Source organism: Lampris incognitus, chromosome 12 (genome assembly GCF_029633865.1).
Source record: "Lampris incognitus isolate fLamInc1 chromosome 12, fLamInc1.hap2, whole genome shotgun sequence".
In the NCBI taxonomy this organism is placed as follows: Eukaryota; Metazoa; Chordata; class Actinopteri; order Lampriformes; family Lampridae; genus Lampris; species Lampris incognitus.
In genome coordinates this window covers 36,024,192-36,044,708 of record NC_079222.1, presented here as the reverse complement: position 1 = coordinate 36,044,708, position 20,517 = coordinate 36,024,192, and the positions used below count along the sequence as shown (strand labels likewise).

Sequence of the window (20,517 nt, the reverse complement as noted above, 5' to 3'; positions counted from 1 at the left end):
GAGACATCCAAACTGCACCCGCCACCGGCTCCGTAATCATAGGCTACATTTGGACGGCGGACATAAATCACGCGGTTGGAAACGCGGTGATTAGAGATGCCAGACTCGAACAAAATGCTGCGTGTAACGCCGTCGAGCCGATCCCGCGCGGAGCCATTTTCAGCGGGAAAACAATAATAAACAAAATGTAACGATTCATTAAAATGTGTCAAAACGCTCACGGCTTAGGCTACTGTCCAGTCCAGTGGCGGCTGCTGCTAAAAAAATTTGGGGGGGGGGCGCGCAATTTACCTTGGCGCAGCACACCTGACAGCGGCTTTAATGTCCACACAGTCACCGAGTTATTAAGAAGGGCCATGTAGCCTTATAGATGTTATCACGCACAGAAGTGCGCCCCCTGGAAAATCTGCAAAACCAATCAGACCGCAGCCTCAGGTCACCCGCCCGCCACCAGTTTGAGGGCTTACATAACATATGGTTTGGCGGGCGCCCCTCACCCAGGAAGTGTATGCATTCAGACAGAAACAGGCGCGGATCTACAGGGTGGCAACAGGGGTGGCAGCTGCCACCTCTGGGACACAGTCTTGCCACCCCTGTTGCCACCCCATTTATAAATCAGATAATATGTTTTTAAAGTATATTTTATGTACATGCATGGTGAAGGTCAATGAGACCCGCGCCAAACTCATCTCAAACAGAAGTCGCCGATTTAGAATCCCCCCTCCCCCCTCACAGGCGCGGATCTACAGGGTGCAAGGGGGTGGCAGCTGCCACCTCTGGGACACAGTCTTGCCACCCCTTTGCCACCCCAGGAAAAAATCCCTAGATCCACTACTGGACAGAAACCAACCAAACACCATTTGAACCAATATGTAATGCTGCTGACAGGCGCTCACAGACTGAAAACCCTTTTATTTCATCATTATTATACAACTATATTATATTTAACATGTTTAAGTAGATTTTTATCTCTTGATATTTGAGGGGGGGCGGCGCCCCAGCGCCCTGTACTGGCCAGCCGCCACTGCTGTCCACTGTACATTCTAAAAGTTCAGTTTACTTAAAAAAAAATAATAAAAATGAGTACACCGAAAAGTCAGTAAATGAAGTCAAAAAAGTAGTGTATTTAAGTGTTACTATTAGTATACTTATTCTAAACTAAAAGTCAGCGAGTACACTTTGTTTACTTTTTAAGTAGATATACTAAAAATATAATTACGTATACAAGTCTACTAGTACATATATTTGAACTTTACTTGAAGTGTACTCAATAAAATAAACTTCAAGTACACTATTTTTTGTCAAGGGTGTCAAGTTATGTGAAATCATTTTACACACAATTATTCCACATAACTTGACACAATTAAGTTCACCTACTTACTTTCCCCAAGTGTATTCGGTCTCCTAATTGTTTTTAGGCCAACGAAACTTGTTGGAATTCACAGTGTAGTTTATAACGACGGGATAAAACGGGTCGTGTATTTAAATGGTCCAACAAGGTCTTGCTACATACAGCAAGATATAAAAGCAGCACACGTGTAAGCCTAAACCACCGTTGACAACATTGAAAGCGGACCATAAATACAAAGCGATCAAGGCAAATTTGTCTGAAATACAGACTACCTAGCAGATCAAATGTCTTATTTCTTGCATTGAGAACATGGTAATCCTTGGCCCGCATGTGTCGCCCTGGTGTGATGAGGTAACAAGATTACAACCATTAACACACGCGCCTAATCCTCGGGATCACGACGCATCTGTTACAATACATTTACCAAAGGTTTCTGTCCTGGTCGAACCGCCCTAAACTCCATTCACATGTTAACCAGCGCGCCCCCCTTGAAGCCGTTTAAGTGTTAATTGGCTGATATGGATCGTTTATCTAATCCACCGGTTTCACAAATGCCCTCGAACTCTCTGCTCGGGAGTGGATTTGGGCGAAGTGCTGCGCCGCGATCTCTTCAAATATTTCCATATGACGACTGCCCGCAGACCACTCCAATTAAAGGCCAGTCAGTTTCTATTTAGGGCCGTCCGATAGACAGACGCCGCGTGCGTGGTCCGAACAATAGGATCCCTCCAAAGCATTGGGGGTCCCCAAAAATGACTTGGCCGACCCGCGAGCCGCCCCTCGGGCGGATTCTCAAGGGATTAGAGGCTGGATTGGGAGGGATATTGAGGTAGCGAAAGTGCCGCCCCCCCCCCCACCTCTCTCCCTCTCTTTCCTCCCAAGCCTCTCGCTGTGTGTTCATCGCCGTGGAAATGAGATGCGCATTTAAATCTGAGTGCGGGTCCACCGCCTGTGGCCACTGCCAGAAAACCTGCCCGCTCGGCCCGAGGGTTAATTAATTGGGCTTCAGTGCGTCGAGCAGAGAGCGGGCAGGTTTGATACTCTACATCTGTGGTTTCTAGCAAATTCATTCAGTCCCTCTGTGCGCATGGGAGGATTTTAAATAGCAAATTACCATTCAGATGAGAGCGCACGCATTAGAGACACAGTGGCACGAGGCGGCGGCGGGGGGGGGGGACGGGGGGACGCACCGTTAAAGATTATACAATTGTGAAATGTATAAGTCTTCAAGGAAGGATATTATTGACTGCACAAACTCTTGTGACATAATCGCCACTGTGTGTGCTAAACGGCCAATCGACTGAGTCCCAGACTCGGTGGGAGTCAGTAAGTAAGGGGAGAGTTTTTGAAAACCAACGGCAGAAGTTTTCTGTACGACCCCTTTTCCGCAGCCACCCTACAGCAACGATGTTCGCTGCCAGTTCGGACTCCCATCAGAGAAGGGGGCCCGGTTCACTTCAGCCCTCCTCTTCTGTGAGACATTTTTGAAACTTTCTACGAGAAAACTCTGACATCACCTTCGGGAACCACATTCTTTATGCTTATTTCTCTCTATTTAGATCACGGCTCTCAGCACAGTTTACTTACCTCCCCCCCCCCCCCATTTTCTCCCCAATTGTACCCGGCCAATTACCCCACTATTCCGAGCCGTCCCGGTCGCAACTCAAGCTCCTCTGCTGATCCGGGGAGGGTTGCAGACTACCACATGCCTCCTCCGATACATGTGGAGTCGCCAGCCACTTCCTTTCACCTGACAGTTAGGAGTTTCACCAGGAGGACGCAGTGCAACACCGTCATTCATACCGTGGTATTACAATTACACAAAATCTGTGTATAGTTACTAAACTGTTGTTAACCTGACACGCTATGCCTCCAGAGTCAATATGCGGAAGCTTTATTCAATTCCTGTTCCCCCACGGTCACTTCCATGGGTCCCCCTCTATAAATGATGTCTCCCGCCTTTTGTGTAGTACACGAGAGAGGTAAGCGACGCTGTTTTTCTGTAAGTTACTTGCTAGCTTAAACTCACCGTGTAGCATGCTAACGTAGTCCTGTGTCATTTAATTTGTGTAGGGGCTGGAGAGTACATGTCGCTACTGACCGGAGGCGTTTGGTTCTTCTTGTTTTAACTTTGTCAGAGATTACACGGAGATTGCCTCTAAAAACATCCTGGTCTGGGTCAATTCATCAACACAACGCACGCTAGACACCACCGGTTACACTAGCGCGCTGGAGGACCACGCTACCCCCTCACCCGAAAAGGCGCCCCGACCGACCAGAGGAGGCGCTAGAGCAGCGACCAGGACACATACCCACATCCAGCTTCCCGACCAAGCCGGAGGTAGCACGGGGATTCGAACCGGCGATCCCCATGTCGGAATAGACCGCTACGCTACCTGGACGCCCCTGCATTTTTTAATCAGAGTTTACTCTGTAGGGGGTTGAGAGGTGCGCTGGATATACATGTTCAGCCAGACGCCAAAGAAGCGCAGCAAGGAGTGAGCAGCGTTGTCCGTTACTCAGCAAGGAGTGAGCAGCGTTGTCCGTTACTCAGGAAGGACTGAGCAGCGTTGTCCGTTACTCACCAAGGACTGAGCAGCGTTGTCTGTTACTCAGGAAGGACTGAGCAGCGTTGTCCGTTACTCACCAAGGACTGAGCAGCGTTGTCTGTTACTCAGCAAGGACTGAGCAGCGTTGTCCGTTACTCACCAAGGACTGAGCAGCGTTGTCCGTTACTCACCAAGGACTGAGCAGCGTTGTCTGTTACTCAGCAAGGACTGAGCAGCGTTGTCCGTTACTCAGCAAGGACTGAGCAGCGTTGTCCGTTACTCACCAAGGACTGAGCAGCATTGTCCGTTACTCACCAAGGACTGAGCAGCGTTGTCCGTTACTCACCAAGGACTGAGCAGCGTTGTCTGTTACTTAGCACGGACTGAGCAGCGTTGTCCGTTACTCAGCAAGGACTGAGCAGCGTTGTCCGTTACTCAGCAAGGAGTGAGCAGCGTCGTCCGTTACTCAGCAAGGAGTGAGCAGCGTTGTCCGTTACTCAGCAAGGAGTGAGCAGCGTCGTCCGTTACTCAGCAAGGAGTGAGCAGCGTCGTCCGTTACTCAGCAAGGAGTGAGCAGCGTCGTCCGTTACTCAGCAAGGAGTGAGCAGCGTTGTCCGTTACTCAGCAAGGACTGAGCAGCGTTGTCCGTTACTCACCAAGGACTGAGCAGCGTTGTCCGTTACTCAGCAAGGAGTGAGCAGCGTTGTCCGTTACTCAGCAAGGAGTGAGCAGCGTTGTCCGTTACTCAGCAAGGAGTGAGCAGCGTTGTCCGTTACTCAGCAAGGAGTGAGCAGCGATGTCCGTTACTCAGCAAGGACTGAGCAGCGTTGTCCGTTACTCAGCAAGGAGTGAGCAGCGTTGTCCGTTACTCACCAATGACTGAGTAGCATTGTCCGTTACTCAGCAAGGAGTGAGCAGCGTTGTCCGTTACTCACCAATGACTGAGTAGCGTTGTCCGTTACTCAGCAAGGAGTGAGCAGCGTTGTCCGTTACTCAGCAAGGACTGAGCAGCGTTGTCCGTTACTCATCGAGGCAACGTGTGTAGGTGGGAAGGAAGCCTCGTGCAACAATAAATAATAAATCATCTCAAAACAACAAGACAACTGCGCGAATCTCCACGTGCGCAGATGTCGTTACGTGAAGTGAGAAAAACGGAAACGGGTGCGCATGCGCACCAACACAATACAAACAGAGGCACTCTCCTCTCGTGTTTCCGAGACCACTTTTCGATTGTATAGTCCACAAGAGGAAGGAGGACAATAAAGATGCAACACGTGACACAGGCAAAGACGCAGCGTGGCTGATGGTGGCGGTGGTGTGAATTAAAGCCCCTTCACACGGACTGTATAAAGAGCAGGCGAGGGACTTCGGTATCTGTGAATCATTGTGGTTTATGCGCCCCCCCCCCACTAATACGTCAGTATGTCAGATGCAGTCTGTTTTAGTGCAAGCCTTTATGAGGCCAAATTGGTCTGCAGTAGGACATCCAAACACTTTAGCAGCACTCACCTCCTCCTCACCCCTTTTAAGTTATCAGCTTATATTAACTCGTTTAACCTGTCTACCTCCCAGCCTCCGTATTCCTAACAAATCACAGAAGTGCATGTAAAAGTGTGTGTAGTTGGGTGGCAAATGTGTTTGTCTCGGCTTGAACCCCCCCCACCCCCACACACACACACACATCGAGCCATTTACCTCGTAGTCTCAGTTAATGAAGCCAATTGCCATTTTGACTGTGTGATCATTCCTTAATGCACTTGAGTGGCTTTTACAGTGCAATCAAGTGCTAATTACGGACTGGCGGGGTTTCTTTCCGGGTTAGCATACATGCTCTTTGTATGAGTAGAGACTACTTCTGTACATGCGGAGCTAAGAATAAAACAACTGCTAAAGGTTGAGGAGGCCGGGAAAGTGGTCTGCAGCAAACTGTCTTTATGTAAGACAAAATCCAGATGGACGAAAACCACAAAATGTAAGCTGTCTCTTCCAAACTAGAGTTTCAGATACTGCCACTGAAGTGTGTGTAGCGAATTCAGGGGGCAGCCGGGAACCGCCGCAGCCGGGACGCGAACCCGGGTCGGACCCTATAGTCGACAGGGTAACGTAGTCGTCCGTGATGCGGGCGACCCGGGTTCGCGTCCCGGCTGCCCCCTGAATTCGCTACATTTGGCTAACCAGTCAACTAAAAGGTCTGACCCGTTAGCCAACCGGCTAGCGAGGCTACTCAGTCATGTTCGTTACCTATGGACATGCGTGTGTGTGTGTGTGTGTGTGTGTGTGTGTGTGTGTGTGTGTGTGTGTGTGTGTGTGTGTGTGTGTGTGTGTGTACCAGGTTTTTCTATACTAATGGGAACATTTGGTCTCCATTAGGATAGAAAAACCTGAAACCACCTACCTTGCGGGACATTTTTTGGGCAACCTGATCTCACAGAAATACGTGAAACGTCCACGACCTTTTGACGCTCGCATCACGTGGTGGAGGCATGTGATGTGGTAAATCACGTGCCGTCACCATGGAAACAACGTCAACGGAAGGTCAGTCAGGATCCTTCGTCGGGCTGGACCCACGAATTCCCTGACTCAACAACATCGTGCAGTGAGCGGTGTTTAATATTTTCTAGTTACCAAAATGTTATTTTTATTGTCATTTGACTGAATTTATTATAGTGCCTTAGTTACGAGTTTTTGTTCTCTAAAAACCCGAACCCGAACCCTGACGGCGTAACGCGAGTGCTAAGAGGTCGTGGTCATGTCACGTATTTGAGATCACGTTGTTTTTGGGTCCCCATGGGATAAACTGTCTATGTTAGGGTGAGGGTTTGGGTTTAGGGTTAAGGTTAGGATTAGGCTAAGGTTGGGTAAGGATTAAGGGTAGGCACGTAGTTCGGATGGTTAAGGTTAGGGTTAATGGCTAGGGGATTAATGTAGTCAACGAGGGGTCCCCACAAGTATAGGGTGACATGGTGTGTGTGTGTGTGTGTGTGTGTGTGTGTGTGTGTGTGTGTGTGTGTGTGTGTGTGTGTGTGTGTGTGTGTGTGTGTGTGTGTGTGTGTGTGTGTGTTAAACATAATATGTGCGTTCTCCTGTGTGCCCCAATAACTGGAAGTGAATTGCTCAGGCGCTACACCGCCTGGACTGTGGACTGATAAATGTGGGAGACCTACAAGGAAAGTGAAAAATCAAATCAACAGCTGAATGTGTCTCTCCTTCTAATGAGCCCCTGATTGAACATTTCAGTGGGGGGCATGCATTCATTAGTCTCCATGCTCCGAAGCTGCATTTAAAAGAAACTCCAGTAGAGGAAAAAAAAATCTTATTACCATAAAAGTGACAGGAATAGCTGTGAAGCATCAATTTAGGTCTAATCACCACAATTACCGTTCTCGTGGGTCTGCTTGAGCCACACAGAGGGATTGTTATTGGGGGAAATGTATTTGGTGTTGGTATCATACCACTTCCACAGGAGTCCTCGGTCCCTTCCTGGTTGTTCAGGTCCCACTGTTTGCAAAGGATGTTTAGTACATGGATGGGACTCGGGCTGGTGTTTTCAGAGGGCCCACCAGCATGAGAGACCCCAGCAGAAATATCGTAGAAAGAATATCAAGAGACTCTCCAGTCTGTTAAATTAAAGCTACAATCCTTAAGAGTTATCATAAATAAGTGTCTTTTTTGATACCCCCCCTTTTTTTTTCTCTTCCCAATTGTACTTGACTAATTACCCCACTTTTCCGGGCTGTCCCGGTCGGGGAGGGCTGCAAACTACCACGTGCCTCCTCCGATACATGTGGAGTCACCAGCCACTTCTTTTCACCTGACAGTGAGGAGTTTCACCAGGGGGACGTAGCGCGTGGGAGGCTCACGCTACCCCCCCCCCAGTTCCCCCTCCCCTCCGAACAGGCGCCCCGACCAACCAAAGGAGGCGCTAGAACACACAGCGCCTCTTCTGGTCGGTCGGGGCGCCTGTTCAGGGGGGGGGGGGCTGGAAGGAATAGCGTGATCCTTCCACGCGCTACGTCCCCCTGGTGAAACTCCTCAATGTCAGGTGAAAAGAAGCGGCTGGCGACTCCACATGTATTGGAGGTATGTGGTAGTCTGCAGCCCTCCCCAGATCGGAGGGGGTGGAGCAGCGACCGGGACGGCTCGGAAGTCTGGGGTAATCGGCCAAATGCAATTGGGTAGAAAAAAAAGGGAGAACCCCCCCCCCCCCCAAAAAAATAACTTTTGAATCTTTGCAGCATTCATCTATACTTGCCTACTTCCTGCTTGTTCTTAGATAAGATCATAAGGGCCCTAGACCACACATAAGTCAATACGCAAAAACTAACTTGAGTTTTGTTCTGTGAAATATTAATAATGATGACGAAATCCAGTGGTGTAGTGGAACGTATTGCTCCGTGATCCGCGCGGATCGTCCCCCACGGTTCGGCACGTGAGCCGCGGATTAATTGCCAAATTTAGCCATCATAGGGAAATACAGTTTCACTGCCGCTGTTACGTTTTAAAGTAAATCCCCTACATCTCGATGCAGAGTTGCCTTGAAAACATAGACAAGACAGATGCGTGCCGTGTTTTACTCTGAAGCTCAGTGATTGATGGATTATACAACAAAACAAAACAAACAAACAAACAAAAAAAGCCGCTGTGTGCTCACGTGAAGAAGAGGGCATGTAGAATCCCAGGGAATCAGCCAGGGATGCTCGCGTTGCAAAAAGCCCGGCGACAGTCACGGCTAGCGGAGGAGCAGAAGAAGTAGAAAAGCCCCCCGCACCATTTAAAGGAAGAGGGTATCCTGCCTCTTACTGCACCTGTAATTAAATAGTTGAGGATTGAACATTTTATATATTGTGGCGTATTCCGGGGACAACGCAACCACAGGCACTGCCGCGGCCGGGACGCGAACCCGTGTCGCCCGCACCGCAGGAGGCATGGCTAACCGCTCGACTACAGGGTCAGACCCGCCAGCCACCGGCCAGCGTGTCTACTTATCCATGCACGTTACATTATTTTAAGTTTTTACTTAAAACATTGGACATCTTGAATGGGCAAAATGTCCTTGCTTTGTGTTTTGCGGAATAAACGGAAAGCAAAGTTACATTTGTCTCCTTTTTCCTTTCTTCTGTCTGTCCCGCTACCCGTCAAATTGCAGGGACTTGTTGGCTTTTGGCTTGCGCGCGACACTTAAGTCTGCTGCCCTTATATGGGTTTACTGGGGGCGTTTCCTTATGCTAATCACAAAACGCCTGGCACGCGCAACCCATTTGAGCTCAAACCCAATCCATCAACATACTCGGGTGGGTGGGAACAAAACTGGCCGGTGCGCACACTCCATGAATCCCACGACTTTCTTATTTTCCTCTCATTGTTTTTTCCCGCAAAAACGAAAATATAAGAGAAAAGATATCCATGCATACGGCCCAGTGTTCAGAGCTGTGGCCAATCTGTCACAGTCAGCGGTAGTGTGTCTATAAGGTGAACTCCTGGGCAGGAAATCTTCATCTGCAGTTTTATAAACGCATTTCAATTAACACCAACTCCCTGGAGATGCTAATAATTGTCACTCGAACTGCATGTGGCTATTAGCGCTGGTGTTCGTGAATCGGGACTTTTTTGTTTGCAATGAGGTTCATTTGCACAGAAAGAGGCCAATTTTGTGCCAAATATATGTATATTGCCTAATTTAAATACGTACAAATAACAATGGAGCACCAAGATTCTATTTGCTTGGCAGCGCAGTTAAGCGGTGCATTTCACCCTTTGCGGATGCCCTGAGGATTAAACGGCTTCTTTTTGTCTTTGTTTGTGCAGGTTTAGTGGCCGCAAAAACCACGCAATCCTTTTGTGAATTCGCCAGCGAGTGTTTTGTCAGAGTGACGGTTACTTGGGGTGCTTTATCTGTGCGCTTTCCCTCGTGCCTCTTGGCCCCTGGCCGATCGAATGTGTAACTTCAGTGACATTGTTGGTCACCTGATTCAGCGACCCAATCGTGCCAAACATGACCACTCAGTTAGTCAGTCTGGGACATTTGCGTTTGTAGGGCTGGCCCGCTGGCTGGTCCAGCCAAAAAACATCACTGGTTCCTACTTAGGCCCAAGTCAAAAGGCTCAAACGAGCAGCATACAATCAACAGTCCTCTCTCTCTAGTAAGAACAATCTACTACACCACAGTCTGGTTTTAAAAGCGGTCACTCCACTGAAACAGCTCTTCTTGCAGTTACTGAGGCACTCCCCAGTGCCAAAATGGCTGGTAAGTCTAATTGTTTATCCTACCTGACCTATCTGCCACATCTAACGGTGGATCACATGATTTTGCTGTCAGTGTTATCAGACCTGGACATAGTTGGGACAGTGCTAAAGTGGTTCAAATTATATGCGACAGGGAGGTCATACTACGAATCAAAGAGGGGTCAGGTGTCCATCCCTAGAGAGGTCACAACAGGCATGCCTCAAGGCTCAGTGGTAGGCCTACTTCTTTTAACTCCCTGTATCACCTCTCTTGGCTCAATAATCTCTGCATTGTTTTTCCTACCACTCATATGACGATGATAGCTAATTCTACCTTTCCTTTCTGGCAGAAGACAATGTGGATGTCGACGAGGGCTACGGCTTGCCTTACTCACACATCTGCTTGGATGATGGAACAACACCTCCAGCTCAGTTTGTCCAAAAACAAAGCTAGTAGTCATCCCTTCCAATTCATCCATTCCCAGGGACATATTGATCAGTTTTGGTACATCAATAACCATGCCCCCGAGCTACCATTCTAACCACATTGCAGCTTTCTCCTGTTCCTGCAGCTTTGCTTTGAATAAAATCCATAAAATCAGATTGTACCAATCAGAATGTTACCAAGCACCTGGTTAAGGCTCTAGTTTTCTGTACTGCAATGCGCTTCTCGCTGGTCTCCTAGCCCGTGCACTCAAACTGCCACATGTCATTCCACAAGACGCTGTGCACATGGTTTTCAGCTTGCCTTTACGCACGTCATCCCTCTCTTTGTTTCCTTACATTGGCTCTGTTGCTGCCCACATAACGTTCAAAACCTTGCTGTTGGTGTTTCTATCTGTCCCCTCTACTAAAGTGACAAGCTCTGGGTCCAGACTTTTCTCTCACCTGGCTCCAAAATGGTAGGATGCATTCCCAGTCTCTATCAGAACTATTGATTTGTTTCCTTCCTTCAAGAAAGGCCCAAAAACTTTCCTCTTCCATGACTACCTTATTCCTTAAATGGTTTCTATGTCAAATCTGAAAACCATCTACTGGCACTTTCCAGCTAGTATGAACAATCCAATACTGCTATTGGTGTCAGCAATTTGTTCCCTTACTTGCTTAGACACCATTATCAGTGTCTGCTGTTGTGCCCTTCTTCTTTCTGCACTTGACAGCTTGTGCTCTTATGGTGATGATATGCTCGTCATACTGATATGTGGCAATGTAAACCTACTATGTATTTTGATTCTCCTTTTCACCGCCTCTTGAGGTGCACTTTCAAGGAATATATTTGACATGGCATGCAGTCTTGGTCACATGGTTACCGTGTGGCGCTCTGTGATGCCATATGGTAACACTTGAATTTCTCTGCCACTGCAATTGCTGACTCCCCTGTGAGTCGTTTTGAATAAAAGTAATGTAAAAGTAGAGGTATTTGGCTCTGTCTTCAAATTTTCTTGAATGCATAACCAAATGCCTGTCAATTAACAGCATAGAAATATTTCTAAACATGTGGTGGTAGAAAATAGGTTTAGAATAGATCCCGTGGGGGAAAAAAAAGCACATTTCTGATTTTGTTTTGTGCGTTCCAGAATCCCAAACAAGTATTCCTGTGTATCTCTGGTCCTCACAATATAGATATTTTTTTAAATACAACAGTTAAAAAGTACTTCAATAATTGAATAAGAACACAATATGCTCAGAAATAACTGGAAGCCAAGATAATAATGTAACGATTAAAACACAGTAGGATTATTATTTTAGCCAAAGTATTTCAGGCAGGTTGTTGTAGATCCCAGGCTGCCTCGTGGATAAAACATGGTCACCTTTAGTCTGAAGCTTAGACTTTCAAATGGCCTGAAGGGTATTGTCTAAGGATCAGAGGCTTCAAACTGGCTAATAGTGGGATAAATGTCTGAAATGTAGCTTGGGGCTAAACTCAACAGAGCTTTAAATCTGATTGGTGAAAATATTAAAAACAATTCCAACCCTGAGTGGTACCCACAGGATACAGCTGAGCTATGACCAAAATCAATTGTATAATAGAAAGAATGGTGACGTAGGCCCAGTGTTTAGCTTATTATGCATTGCCAGTTGAAAATTCAGCCCTCAGAAGCAACCTGAAAACAGTCTTATATTATGTGTTTTATATTATCATATTATGTATTTTTGAAAGTGTGCATTTACTTGTAATCAGCCCAGACCAAAAGAACATCAGAAAATGCTGTGTAAAACTTCCACTTCAAGTAAGAAATGTACTTCAATTGCATTTACATGGTCAGTTGTGACATACTTTTGTTGCACTTGGCGTAAATTAGCTTTCTTAGTTTAGCCACTTGTTGATTCCATGCTTAAATCATGCATTGATTAGCATACACTGTTTTAAGGAACCCAGATGAGTCTAGTAAATCCTCCCTAGCACTGAATGTGGCAGTCAGCAGCATATCATTCTACCTCACAAATATGACAAAACTGTCACCGGCAATAAAACAATCGTTGTAAACGGAGTTGTGTGTGTGTGATGCCAAGAGAAAATGTGTATGTGGGTGTGTTGTAACTCCGTCAGCCATAGGCCTATACAACCTGCTTAGCAGCAGTAATCTCCCCCCCCCTTTTCTCCCCAATTGTACTTGGCCAATTACCCCACTCTTCCCGAGGTGTCACGGTCACTGCTCCACCCCCTCTGCCGATCCGGGGAGGGCTGCAGACTACCACGTGCCTCCTCCCATACATGTGGAGTCGCCAGCCGCTTCTTTTCACCGGACAGTGAGGAGTTTCACCAGGGGGACGTAGCGCTTGGGCGGATCACGCCATTCCCCCCAGAACGGGCACTCAGACTGACAATAGGAGGCGCTAGTGCGGAGACCAGGACACACAGCCACATCCGGCTTCCCACCTGCAGACACGGCCAATTGTGTCTGTAGGGGCGCCCGACCAAGCCGGCGGTAACACGGGGATTCAAACCGGCGAGTCCCGTGATGGTAGGCAACGGAAGAGACCATGTCGCTCCGCGGATGACCCCCCGCCTACATGTTCGACAGTCTCCAAAAGAGGGATAATTAAAAAAACATTTACTGAGCAGGAGCTATGAACATCTCGTGAATATATGAACATCTTTTGTGTTGATAAAATACCGCGAGTCTGTGTAGTGTTGGGGAAAGTGAAGTCTTGTGTGTGTGTGTGTGTGTGTGTGTGTGTGTGTCTGGCAAGCTTGACATATAGTTTGTGTGTGTGTGTAATGGGAACAGCTGGCTGAGGGAATGAGTACAGAGGGAGAGGGGTGATGGATGTGAGTGGAGCTCCTGTGACAGATGAGCTAACAGGTGTTCACCACAGCCCTCAGAGAGACGCTGTTTATGAGCCGGAAAAGACAGCCAGACGCAGAGCACAGTACGCCGCCGGCCTACGCAATGCTATAGCGCATCACTTACAGCTACACAACTTTACTCAGCAATAAGCCACCCGCGATAGCAGTGTCTGCAGACGGTCATGAAGCCCGCAGGAGAGAAACCAAGCTCACTTCAATGCCCCACACCAAGTTCTTACATGCATCTCGCACTGTAGTCTCCCAACATCGGGGCGGCGTTACTTCACTTCATCAAACCCTGGCTAGCACACTGCCCACTTGAGTTACTCAAAATGGCCACTCAGCCTTTTGATAATGACAATCATATTGTCAGTGAGCGCTGCTACATGTGCCAACAGACTTATTCCCAGTTTACAAAAGGGCTTTGTGTAGTAGAGAGGGGCCGTGGGCATGGGATAACAAGAGGGGAGGACGTCGCAGAAGGTGAAGGGTCAGAAGTGTACTTCTTCTGTACTTCTGCTGCACACCAGCGACACTATTTCCACCATACTCAACTAACTGACTGAATGTCACTGTATCGGTGGTCAGTCGGGGTCGAGTATGACCGTCCTCCTTCCAGGTCCTTGCGGGAGGACGCCTGTGCGTGACAGCGTGTTACGTGGAGTGGCTGATGTACCTGAAGCCACCACGCGGTCCTTGCCGGGGGTGGGGGGGGGGGGGCAGAGTCCAATGGCATGGAGAACCAAGACGATCGGGGACCACCCTCTGTTGCAGCCTTCATCCACCTTCACTGCCGTTGTGACCCGGAAACATCTTCCACCAGTTCCTGCGTTGAGGTCTTTGCTGGATTACTGTATAGGGATGCCCCCCCCCTTTTCTCCCCAATTGTATCTGGCCAATTACCCCACTCTTCGCCTTCCTGGTCGCTGCTCCACCCCCTCTGCCAATCTGGGGGGGGGGGGGGGCTGCAGACTACCAGTGGCGTAACCAGGGATATTTTTTCAGGTGGGCCTGAGTGAAAATGGGTGGACCAAAGTTTTCCAGCAATAATCCTTCAAACAAGACGCAAATTCGAGCACATTACAGCAGTAATGTGTTGCGGGGAACCCTGATTTAGGCTGCGAGGGGGGCTCATCCACAGCAGACACATCTGGCGGTGGTGGCATGGTCAAGGGAACCGCCTCACCGTCGTCAGAGGGGGGGGGGGAGAAGCTGTAGCCTCCTCTGTCCTTCTCCCCTGCAGTATCTCACTCTCATTGGGCGGCTCAGTCGGTGGTGGAGCAGGTGTGCTTTCCTCCTCCTCTCCATCCGTGGCTTTTTAAAAAAGCGGAAGATTGAACTTTGTTTCGCCAGTCCATAAGTTATGGCTAACTGTTGGCTATTGGCCAAATACAAAAGGCAATTAGAAGCAACACATCAGCAGACGTAGTTTGTGTGTTTAAACTGAAGTTATTTTCAGTAAGTGACATGGATCCTGTTCATCAAAGTCTCTATGTTTATGTTTCTTAAAAAAACAAAATCACATAGGAAGTAAGAAAATCTTCACCTATACAGGCCCTTTTTATGTGACTGGCAAAGTATAGGCGCATGAATTAAAGAGAAGTAGGACCTTTTAAATAAAGCTCAATGCGAGTCTGTGTTACTGGGGGCGATGGGGATGTGGAGCATTGCAAAGCTCCCGCAGGTTTCTAACCTAATAACACACTTTGAGAGCCTAAAATGACCCGCTAAGGGCCTGTAAGTTCTTCAGACCATGATAGAATGACTAAAATCCAAGCGATCAGATGATCAGTTTGATTATCCAGAAATGAAAAAATAAATACAAAGTGCACAATTTACAGTCTGAACGATACAAACCTCAGGAACTGGCAAAGGTATGTGTGCTGGTGTGTACTGTGTGTCGGGCCCGATGGGGTTTTAAGCCCCCAACGTACTCTTCAAGGCAGGTGTGTTGGATTGGGGCAGTACTATATTAAACTCTCCCCAAACTTCAGACATTAGTAAGGTCTATAGCGACATGTCGTTCAAGATCAGTAACGGACATTTGAAGTCACCACCCCTAAAACTAACTTTATATAATATAGTACTCTAGCAAGCCTTTCAGCACACGTCTTGTGCTGGTTTTTATTTTTTAGTTATTTTTTTGGGTAACTGCTGAACCCTGAACAACTGCTCACCACTTCAAACTTCTCAGAATGATTGAATCAGAGAAAAATACATTTAGGTTTCGGTAGTGAGAGAAGCTTGGAGGGTGAACGGAATGAAACGGTCACATACGCTGACAACCCTTTGCAAACTACAACTGCTGTATAACAACACTATATGTGTGCACACATGTCTCTCTTAAGAGAATATCCACCTGCATATAGCCCACTGCCATCTTAGTCAGCCCTTTTTTTGCTGACTGAACATGTTTTTACTTTTTTTATTTAAAATTTTTTATTTTTTAAATTAAATTCAAATTCAATTCAAATTTAAATTTTTTTAATTTTAATTAATTTTTCTAAAAATTTAAATGTTTTTTATTTTATTTTTCAGGGTAAAAATTGTTGTCACGTGCCCCTCACTTCTAGCAGTGTCTCAGAAATTGCGATCAGTGTTGAGCTTTGTCCCACCATGTGCCCACCTACCTGTGCTACTCTTGCAGTTTTATGCGTGTTTAGAAATGTGTTTATATTCCTTCACGGTGTTATCTTTAATTGCTGTACAGGTGTCTCTCAGTGGCTGTGTTTTGATGATCATGGAGTCATATTAATTTTTTATTGGAATCACGTAAATAATGTTGAATGGTGCATTGAAATGAAATGAACAGTCCATACCAAGTGGGCTACTGAAGCCATCACTACTTAGGGAACAAGTGCAAAGGCTATTTTTTTAGGGCGAGAGTATTGTAACTTTTTCACAGTCATGGTTCAGAAACTATAAACCAGCACCTAAAACAAGCAATATAATTTTCAGGTGCCTCAGCTTTACATGGCAATCATGTATTTTTTAAAGGACAGTTTGCGTTTATATTTTCTATATATTGACTGTAAGTGTGACTGAGATGATTGTACATTGACAGTGAGAACTGTGACACTGAATGAAGGATTTGATATCTTCATGATACTGTAAAGAAATAAAGTTTCATGACATTTTGTATTATTAAAAAACAGAATAACCACCTAATGTGTGAGTTCATTCCAGTTATTGCTATGCTATAACGCAATCCTGCCTCTCCCAAAATCAGAAAATGAAAATTAGGATTATATTTTTGATTCATACAATTAAACAGTAGAGTTGTTTCATAGATAGTGAAACTGAGTCTGATATTGTGACTGAAATGCTGAATCAGAAAATGCACAATTTTCCTCAGAAAATCTGCAAAAAAAACAAAAAACAAACAAACAAAAACTAGTCACCCTTTGCACAGCCCCAAACTTAATCTCTTATTACTTCATGGGACCACAAGACAAAATATATGAATTCATATAAGTGGGTGTCCCTCCCCTTTATCCCTTATGTTTTCTGTTGTGCAGCGTTGTGACCTGGAGGACCTTCGGTGGTGGGGCACTGTGCCTTGACCAGGGCTTGTTTGAGCTCCACCAGCAACATGGAGCCCATTACACTCCTCTCTTGTGTTGATGGTGAGCAGGACGGTGCAGGACTCACACAACTCCACTGACACCAGAACTGGGGCTCCACTGCTGAGGGTGCTCCCTGCAAACCTGGGGCAAATAAAAACACACAAGATCAGATGACATGATCATGACTCACACTATGGGAAAATGTGGCAATATGACAAACGTAGGAGGTCACAGAGGATTAGAAACAAGAAATATTGATAGCAAACTGACTGAACATTCATCTCAACTCAAGCTGAGGCAGTGAAATGACTGCATCATAAAAGTGCCTGTGCCTAGTATAGGTAGATTGCTAATTTCTGCTCCCGGTGTTGGAAGATGGCGGCGCGAATTCCCATTTGCAGAGGCCTCACTCAGTACTGGTGTGGGAAGATGGCGGCGTGAACTTTTGTTTGCGGCGGCCTCATCCAGCACCGTCCATGCAGAGTCTTTGTCCACGTCTGCGTCTAAGTTTGTTTTGTCTTGGTTTGATGGCTGGGAGAGCTGGCGCTGGATCGGCTGGGAGAGCCTGGTCTGCTGCGTCCTGTGGGCCCAGGGACCACGGCGCTGCCTGGAGCTGTGCCCGAAGAGGGAACACCGAGGGCGGTATGACGGGACGCGGAAGTGGGGCAGGCTAAGCTAACTGCTAGCCCACACAGACCGCCATCCTGGCTGGCGTTTGTTCTCTGGACAGTGGGATTTTTGGACTGTGTTGCACTGAGTGGACCGTGTTGTTAACTGTTTGTGTTTGTTTGTTTGTTTGCTTTGTTCTCTCTGTTTTTGTATGGTTTTGGTGGTGTCATTTTTGGGAAATTTGGGATGCGTGTTTTTGTCTTTCGTGTCGCACCGCTGTGGACTGGGGGGGGAAACGGAATTTCACTTCTTTTGTGTTCACAAGTACATGAAAAAACGACAATAAATTGTTCCTGATCCCTGAACTTAGAGATAAGATACATTAGATGGGAAGAAATCATTGTGGATGCCAAGCCATAGGTCTTTGCATTAAACCTACTGCCACCCCCCACACCCTCATTAATCCTCAATTAAGAAATAAAAAATCTGTAATTAATGTTGGGATGACTACAAGGTTTGTGTTTTTGGAGAGTGCAAGACAGGGAGAGAAAGACGTGACTGGGAGGAGAATAGAGCTATAGAGGGACAGTCTATTATCCAAGCTGACTAAAACACCATCAGGGGTAGGACACGCCCTTTATGTCAGTCAGACCACATTTAGACAGTTTTCATGAAGTGTGCGTGTGCGCCTTGGGACTAATGTGAGGGACACCTCTCTCCCCACCCGCTCCTTCTGGGACACTGGGAGAATTCTCTGTTCATTGTTTCCGTGGACACCATCCCCGCAGACTTGGGGGCGAGGGGGGGGGGGCAACTCTGGGCACACATGGTGCCCATTGAGAGTGCTAACAAGAGGCAGACAGGGGCTATGACCCAGGGTGACCCTCTTTTATGGCAACAGAGCTGAGCTAGGCTCCGTCCCACTCCCCTCTGGCCCGCCGCATCTCTCAGCCTCACACGGCTAACTCCCCGCCATCTGCCTCCATTTAGCGCTACATCTCTGGAACAAAGACCCCCCATAGAACCCTCCTTAGGCCTGACAAATATCCTACAAAGAGACCCCACTTAGGCCTGACTAAAGTCCATGCAGAAAATCCGTTGGCGGGGCTGGGGTCGGCCGCTGTCACAGAGCTCTGCAAGGCTGCACGACGGGGGTGACGAGCACATCCGCCAATTAGCATACACACACACACATTAAGGACAGAGAGAGGCACTAAAGATGCATACACACCGACACACACGAGCTCACAAATGCAGTCCGTCTGGGGGTGTCCCCGGGGGCCTGCTTAATAACCATCAACAGAGAAGAGGGAGTTTATCAGGGAGCTTTCAGGGAGGAGCAGAGAGAGTCCTCCTCAGGCTTAATTAAAATATTAGCCACTTCAGCAGGAAACACAATACACTGAAATCGAGGTGTAATCTCCGTTTCCTCCAAATCCTCTTAACCACAATACCCCTTTGCCCCCCAGCGGTTCTCTAAATAATTCAGTACTTGCATATTTGCCCAAATTGCTTACGACGGAAATTCAAAATTTAGCGTAGCTGTGCAGAAAACGGTTTTTTGGTTTTGACTTCCTGCATCAAGTCCTTTGCTCTGTGCTATCCGGCGAGAGCAGGCATGTCTAAATACACACGTATGTGCCTGTATGAGCGGCTTCCCGGTCCCCAGTCTTGCCCCCCGCTGTCAGCAGGCTAGGCTATGTATGTAGTCCCCGTGGCATTGCTAATGGGTTTAGGATATAAATCTAACATTTACTCGGCCGGTTAACACCACCCCGAGGCTACTCTCCGTTTGTCTCGGGAGACGCGTGCTGCTGTGGGCCTTTGTTAACACGTGTCAACGTCACTATGTGCAGGACACGAAAAAGGGTTTTGACTGTACTCTATTTTCAAGCACATTTCCTCAGAAGATACTTTCATTTCAGAATATTTTCAAGCGTGTGTGCCCGCATGTGTATGAGTGGGTGCAAAGATCAGCCCAACTCTAGAGTCAAACACAGAGCTGGTGCTTCTTTGAGGACTAGAAGGTAAAGTTAAAGGACCTGGAGGCCCTAAACAGGTCATTGGTATTCCCCTGCAACCTTCACACTCTGGGCTAAACACTGAATTAATTGCAGTGCATGGAAAGAAAAGCAAAGCATAACCCCTGGACTTAGAGCAGGCAGATTGGCATCGATCGGCGCGGCTGCGGCTAAGCATCGCTTTCCAATTATCTGTGATTCTCCTCAGCGCGGAGAGCCCGCGTGTGTGTGTGTGCCATCTGCCTTCCCTCCGCCCCGCAACCGCACAGCACAAAGTGGGCTTCACCTCTACGTTCACCCTCACACAAGAGAGAAGCCACAGGCCACCGATGCCGGGACCGACACAGGACCGACACGCCGCCAATACATCCTCCCCTGCATCTCAAATCAACATTTGTCCAGAGAGGTGTCGATATATACGACACCAACAGGTTACACGGCTCGGCTGTGAACTGGCAGTTTTGATTCTCTGGAAATGGCCGGCCACTCTACGATGTGAAACCACCTAAAAACTGCAACTACTATCACCATCCAGGAACCGTCCAGGGCTCAGCAAGGCTGGGGCTAAACCGGCTGCGGCCGGACACCATTGTTCTGTCCTGACGCTGGGCCAGGTGGACAAGTGGAGGAGTGTCCTTCAGCTGGGTGGTCAGTGAGGCCAGACCAGACCCCAACACAACAGAGCAGGCTCGGCCTAGGCAGATGGCCAGAGCTATTAGTCCTTATTAGGACCGAGGACCCCTTCCACACATCTCAACAGCCCTGCCGTGCAGGAACCACCGCAACGCTACACCCGGAAGGCCGGACGGCCATCCGCCGAAAAGCAGCGAGAGGACAAATACAGACAAGAGGAAAGGTACCGCGTGGAAATACGCAGGGCCTCCAAACTGAAGAAGGTGAAGGAGTG

At 47.6% G+C, this 20,517-nt stretch overlaps 1 pseudogene; it reads right to left on the bottom strand.

The window, feature by feature from the left end:
• Positions 1-16,765: 16,765 nt before the first annotated feature.
• The window catches only part of LOC130121635 (AP-3 complex subunit beta-1-like), a 66,810-nt pseudogene continuing 63,058 nt past the window's right edge, over positions 16,766-20,517 (bottom strand).